The 7,172-nt window shown below is 40.5% G+C and overlaps 1 long non-coding RNA gene across 1 annotated transcript; it reads left to right on the top strand.

The window, feature by feature from the left end:
• Positions 1-3,698: 3,698 nt before the first annotated feature.
• On the top strand, positions 3,699-6,286 carry LOC141822812 (uncharacterized). Its single transcript, XR_012601362.1, has 6 exons — positions 3,699-4,045; positions 4,135-4,210; positions 4,294-4,391; positions 4,479-4,534; positions 4,824-4,901; positions 6,205-6,286. It is a non-coding gene; the product is annotated as an uncharacterized LOC141822812 (long non-coding RNA).
• The last annotated feature ends 886 nt before the right edge of the window (positions 6,287-7,172 follow it).

Consider the following 7,172-nt stretch of genomic DNA (forward strand, 5'->3'; position numbering starts at 1 on the left):
TAGTAAAAAGATTGTTCCGGCTAAATATCGGCGATGGTCAAGTCGCCCGACTAGAAAATGCCACCTCAACCGCTGCCGACCTTGCTGAGGAAGGAACCTACGGAGGGAGAACTGAGCGAACGGGTTAGCAGGGCGCCGGAGATTCCCGACGAGGCCACTCCGATGTTCAAGTCAGAAAAGAGAAGTGGTATGGAGATAGGCGTAGAGAATATGAGAAGGAAAGATCTCCATACCTGTGGGGTTTATATAGTAGCAGAGGGAATGTGATCTTCGGATCTTAATGCATGTGATTGGCTGCTACTACCGGTATGATCTCGGACGCTTTCCAAACATCCAACGGCTCAGCAGATTTGATTATCTTCATTTAACGGTGGCGCACAAGGATGCAGGATATTCGGGGACCAAGTTTGTGAACTTGGTCCTGTCATTATCCTTTTGGATAAGTTGATAAGACTGAGCCAAGGAGAAAGAGTCCGTGTACTTGCCTGTTGATGGCCAAGCTGATGCATGAGGTCAGAAGACACGTGGCCGAGCTGACTGAGCAAGTGGTTGAGCTGACTAAGCGTGTGACCAAGCTGTCCTGACGGTGAAGCCGAGCTGTTCTGAATGGCCGAGCTGTGAGAGTGGCCGAGTTGTGAGAGCATGTGGCCGAGCTATCTGAATGACCGAGTTGTGAGAACATGTGGCCAAGCTCATCTATAAGCATGGTGATCAAGTCATGAGGTCGGCGCGTAATACCAGGATCAAGTCACGAGGTCGACGTGTGATATCGGGACTAAGTCACGAGGTCGACGTGTGATACCGGGATCAAGTCATGAGATCGGCGCATGATACCAAGGCCAATTCATGAGGTCGGCGCGTGATAGCGGGATTAAGTCATGAGGTCGACGTGTGATCAGGTCGGAAAGCATTTGGCTGAGCTGGCTTGATTGCGTGGGATCGAACTCATCTAAATGTGTGGCTAAATTGAATTGAGCATACGGTTGAGCTCTGGCCATGATTCATCCTTTGACCTTGCACATGCCAGATTGGTTGATTGTTGACCTCTTTTTGCCGCATCTGATAAGTCTAGACCTTCCGTATCAAAGATCATGATTGAAATTTCAAATGGGAGGTTAGAGGCCGGCTTTTGTGTGCAAGCATAAATTATACTTCTAATTTATCTAATAGATAAATCGTCGAAAGAATATCGACGATCTCAATGATTATTTAGGCGAAGTCTAAATATCTAAATTATTTTAAAAAAAATAAAAGGTCGGTGTCAATATAGTGAAGTCTTATAAATTTTATTATTAAAATTGTAAATTCAATATTTATCTTAGAAATTTCTTTGTTAAGGTGACTTAATTCAAGTTATTATTTCTATGATTATATATATATATTTTTAACAATAATACACATGATTTTTTTTTTTGAAGGATATATTAAGTTTAAAATAAAATGGAAAAGAGCATATAGATTAATTAAACTGATTATTATGATTGTTGCTTGAGTTGCAACCCTGAGGAAGAGCTATTATAGCATAAAAGTACGTATGCGCTTCTCGATTTATCCTGATGGTCGGTGAGAAACTTCCGTGGGACCGGATCGGCCACCCCTAGGGATTGAGTTTATGAGACTGACTGGGATTTATCATTTTTATTATAGCATAAAAGTATTTGGTGCCAAATGTCAAATATGATGTAATAGTAAAACACTTAGAACTCTTTAAGATTTGATGTAGTAGTAGGAGACATAATGCATTTCTCAAATAATTAAGGTTTAATTCTCATGTAGAATACATCTACGACGATTGAACTATTAGTAAAACTGAGATGTCATGTTAGGAGCCATCATACTTTTTGAATATATTTGATAGATAGAATATGAGATCGGACTATCTATCTCAAGATTAATCGAATTGTAAGATCTAGATATTTGATATAAAAATAAATAAATAAATAGTAACACACTTGCGGATTAGAGTTTGAATTTCAAATGAAACAAATATATATTTTGAATGTCAACTTCTACGTGTGCATAAATTATGCTACGGATTTATCTGGTAGGTGAAATAGGAGAAGATCATTTACCTCTCGAATTAGTTGATCGAAACTTATATACTTAGATTATTTTAAAAAAGAAAGAGAGAGAATTTGGTTGGTTAATAGAATAATAAGGAACAATATAGTTATTTTTTATAAAAAAAATAGAATAAATAAATGACTAATAACGAATAGTTTAGTAAGTTTGTTTTATAGATTAGAATAGATAATCTTTTTATGTTTGATTTGTAAATATATTATAAAAGCTATAATTTTCTTAATAATAAAATATAATTTATTTATCTTGTTATACTTTCATAATCTCCTAGATTAGTTTGTTCTACGTTAACCTATTAACTAGAGTGGATAACTCAACATGTCTAATCAAATCTTCTAAGAAATATAATTGACTTGATTGGACCAATTAGTGGTATGAAGAAACTAGCATACTTGGACCATCTATTTTTATTTGGACCAATCAATCTATTGAACTTGACCAACTCCTTCGGTCCATTTATTTCAACCAACCCAAGTTAATTAGCTCAATCGATCTATTAGGCCTGATTGAACTAATTAACTTATCTAATCTAATTGACTTGACCAATTCAATAGGGTGGATTAGCTCGATGGGTCGAGTCAGCACGTCCAACTCATTAGGTCTATTCAATCCCTCTAACCTAACTAAGTCATCTAACTTGACTAGTATATTTTAATAAAAGATGAAATTCGTAATTCCAGCGGTCCTATACAGTCGACCTCACAACTATCTGTAAAGAGGTAAATCGAGAAACTGCAGTTGACTACTATAGAAGAGGACATTGTCTCCAAGATAATCCATATGCCTCAATCGTTCCACCTAGTCATTCATTTTGATTCATTTAGTCTATCTTACTTGACCAATCAAATCATATAACTTGACTGACTCAAATATAATAGAGTCGATTAGAGCTCAATCGACTAACTAATTTAGATGGTTCAATTTCTCTAGCCTAATTAATGAAATAAATAAAGAATAATTATTCTTATAAATTTATATAAAAATAAGTATTTGTATAAATTAAAAATAATTTTTTGAGTTGAATAGGTATTCAGTGGTTAATTTTATAATCATAAAGAATATATATGTTTGAGATCAACTGTCATAACCTTCTTTTTTTTTTAACAAAAACAAAAAGTACCTAAATTATGATTGCGATTGATGACGCTCTTGGCCCTTCCCCTTGTCATGGTTTGGTAGCCTTTAGATTTTTACTCAATACATGTCATTGTAGCTTATTCAATTATTCTACATGTTATGAATATTTTTTTTATGTAATTATGTCGTAAGTGGTTGAGTTTGATTTTTAATTTTATTTTTTTTGCCTTGGATACGGAAAAAATTCGTCTCGCGAAGACGAACCAAACGAAACTTGTTTGGACCAAATCGGAGATCGTTTGACCCCTGAACCAAGCGAACCAAACTTGAATTTGGTTTGCTACAGTACCGGTTCAGGCCGGAGCTGGTTCAGTCAAGTTTGGTCGGTTGGACTTGAGTTTAACTTGGCTCGACCAGATTAGGGTTTGGCTTAGTGGTTATTGGATTTGGATCTTGTATAACCCTACCCGTTATCTAAAAACCATCCTATAAGGAATCTACAGTAACCCAAATCGCGACATTTCTCCCGATCGCTCTTCACCGCGTCTCCTCATCCTCGTTCGTGTCGCCTCTGCCGGAGCCGCGGGAGGAAGCCCTAGCGCCGGTGCCAAATCGGCAAGGGAAGCCGACGATCGAAGGTGAGCTCGTGTTCTCCTCGCCGCATTCCCAATCGCGCCGTGTTCCTTGCTCCCCATCGCGACGCCGCCGAGATCTTCGCCTTCCTCGACGAGAGGCTGCCGTCCAGAGCCGGAGGAGAGGTCGACTGAGCAGTCGGTGACCTAGGAGTTCTACCCGAGTTGGATCAGGCCGGGAAGAGTCGCGGTCTGCTCGGAAGTGGCGACGGCTTGAAGCGAGGAGCTGAGGACGCGAAGCCGGGAACGGATCGGTGAGTTCAATAGGGATCTATTGGAGTTTTTGGATAGCTTGATTATTGATTTCCGGATTTATTGGGATGGATTTCGATCTGGATTGAAGGTTACTGCCGGAGTTGGATTGGGTGTCGGCATTGAGTTGGGGTTTCGGAAATGGCAAGAATCGGCGCTGATTCAAGGTAAGGATTGGTGAGGTTTATCTTCTTGCAATCTAAGGGTTGTTTTAGGGTTCGGATATTGATCGGTTTTTCTTTTTCCACAGATTGTTGAGATGAGCCGAACCAATTAGAGTATCTCGTTGGATTTCGGCAGCAAGGTGAGGTGGAACCGAAACTTGGGTTTCTAAGGCTTATAAGTGAGGTAAGGTTTCATTCCTGGATGCAATTGACCATCTCCTGTGTGTTCTGATGGATTGCTTTGTGGTTAGTAACTGGAAGATTGGAACAGGGACTCACTTCCTGGATTTTGATCGAAGCAAGATAGTAAAGGGATTCAGATTAGAGGTGAGTTCATTCGTTGCTCTAGTTGAATTGTTAATGATAGATTTATGGATAGATCAGTGGAGATGTTAGTACTGTTAAGTATTTTCTTAGAACGATGCTTTATCGGATTCAGTGGTTTAAGGAAGGTGAACATATGTGATTGGTGTGAGTTGGTTAGGAATCTGGATTCGTATGATATTTATTCTGGTGGATCTGAGTTAGTCTAAATCAGGATTTTATTTGAGATTTAGTTGATTGATTGGCTAGTATGTTTTGGGCTGATTGGATTTATATATGTCCATTGATCCAGGACATTGATTTGAGTTGATTGGTTGCGGACATTATCAGACTCGGATTCTTTGTGATTACACGCAACTTATCTTGGCAGGCGGGTACCTTGACTTATCCTTATAGATAGGTCTTTATGATATGTGTAATTGCTAGCTATCAGTATGCATGCTTCTGTTCACATTTGTATCTCTTGATACCTTGATCTGTTTCATACCAGTTATTGTTGTTATCTGATAGTATTAGATACTTATGCACATTATGGATATCAGTTAGTCATTATCTTGAGATCATCTGATACTTGCCATGTTGCTTATCTGATACCTATTGAGTTGATACTACCTGATACCTGTTCATATGCTTTAGTTTGGTTTATCTTACTCTGTATCGGTGTTTATGTTAGACATGAGACCTGATATATTCCTGATTATGGGGGCATATGACATGGACTGGTAGATGGATAGGTGGTGCATGGATCATACTGATGGATATGCATTTGGATATATGCTGCATGGACTAGTGTCATACATCATGCTTGCATATATTGCATAACTGACGTGCGGGATTCCATTGTTGTTGAGTCCGGCGTCAGTTACATGCGGGCTACCAACCAAAGGGTGTGTGTAATTGCATGTCTTGTGATCATCTGCTCCTGCTCCTATTTTAGTCGAGTCGCTCCTATTATAGTTGTAGCACAGTTCGAGCCCGTCACTCGTATATGATTTACACACACACTCCACTCATGGGTTAGTGGAAACCTTTAGGTTGGTGCATACTTGCCCTGACAGGAGCTTCCGCTAGGCCACCCAGGATAGTGGTTTCGTAGCGTGGTAGCATACAGGGATCCCTCCTCTGTCATTGTGACCAGGAGATGAGAGCTTGCTCGCCCACTTATGATTTGGGTACCAGGATAGGTGTACACCTAGAGGACATCCTGTCCACTCGGTCACGCAGGAGCAGTGACGACAGAGTGCACAGAGGTCACAGCCCTACCCACGCGACCCCACCACTGTGGATGAGTGATCTGACGGGTTAGATTCCCACGCGACCTCGCCGCTAGAGGGGTGACCGGTCTGACTGGCGTCAGGGGTGACCAGGACATGCATTGCATCATGTGCATACTGCACTATTGCATTTGTTTGTGATTGTTGCACTTGTTTGATGCACTTGGATGACATGCATGCACAGGATACCTATGTGTTGGTTTGGGGATTTCCTTTCACCTTACTATTGTTTATCGGACTCTGGTATGTACAGATCTACTGTTATTCAGTTTTCTACCTTATTTACCTTCCAGTAGACTGTACAACATGTTATTACTGTTGATAGCTTTATACACATATCTGCTAGATACCCGCTGAGTTTCTTTTGGAACTCACCCCGTTTACCTGTATCCGTTTCAGGTTGATGCCGTCTGGAGAGCTGCACTGCTAGTCCCGAACCTTGGTGTTTCGGTTTTATTTACTTTACTGCAGTCGTGTATTCAGACTTATTAGACTTCCTGTCATGTTTTCCTGTTTGGTATCTGTTTTCCGCTGAGTCGACATTTGTTTCCATACTCGAGTTGTTTATCGGGTTTCTGACGGATTATATAGATATATATGCATGCGTGGTTGTGATTTATACAGTAGGATGTGTTGAGTGACCGTGTGGGTCACATTTATTTTTATTTTGCTTATATAAATCCATAGCCTGTTATGGATTGGCCGTGTGGGCCTTATATATGTGTTTGTATTCAGGGAAAGTCAATTGTTACAGGGGAGATGCTGCCGAAATTTCTCGGAAAGCTATCTCCCGGGGCGTAACAAAATTATAAATTCATAAAAAAATTTTAAAAAAGGTTTGTACTTATTTAAGTTATCTACATATCCTCTTAAGATATAAGGGAATCAAAGCTCACATAATTCTCTTACCTTTTTACTCTTTTACCTTAAGAAGTGGCATAGCTACTCACTTCCATTTGTCGTTCCCGTAGTATTCATTCCTTCGGTATTGATACAGCAGATCTTTATTGGTTTGACGTGGCGAAGCGGGTCAATAATCAGGCCGACCTGGCAAGTCAGTAGGTCAATAGTCAAACCACATTTTGACTGGCCCAATAACGCCTTGACTGGCCCAATCACGATAACATTCAGCCCAGCCCAGTCCAACCTCACTTGGCTCGGCCCTACAAAGCCCTTGGTCGGCTCGGTCATGCGATTGCGCATTTATTCATCTCAGATGTTCAGCCATATGCCTCGACCACATGCTTAGTCAGCTCGACCGCTCATCCTTATGTCTCAGCCACTCAGCCACATGCTCGATCAACTCGGCCGCTCAGCCATATGTCTCGGCCACTCAGCCACATGCTTGATCAACTCGGCCGCTCAGC

Source organism: Curcuma longa, chromosome 3, assembly GCF_044706935.1.
Source record: "Curcuma longa cultivar G26 ecotype Majalengka, Jawa Barat chromosome 3, ITB_CL_G26_1.1, whole genome shotgun sequence".
NCBI lineage: Eukaryota > Viridiplantae > Streptophyta > Magnoliopsida > Zingiberales > Zingiberaceae > Curcuma > Curcuma longa.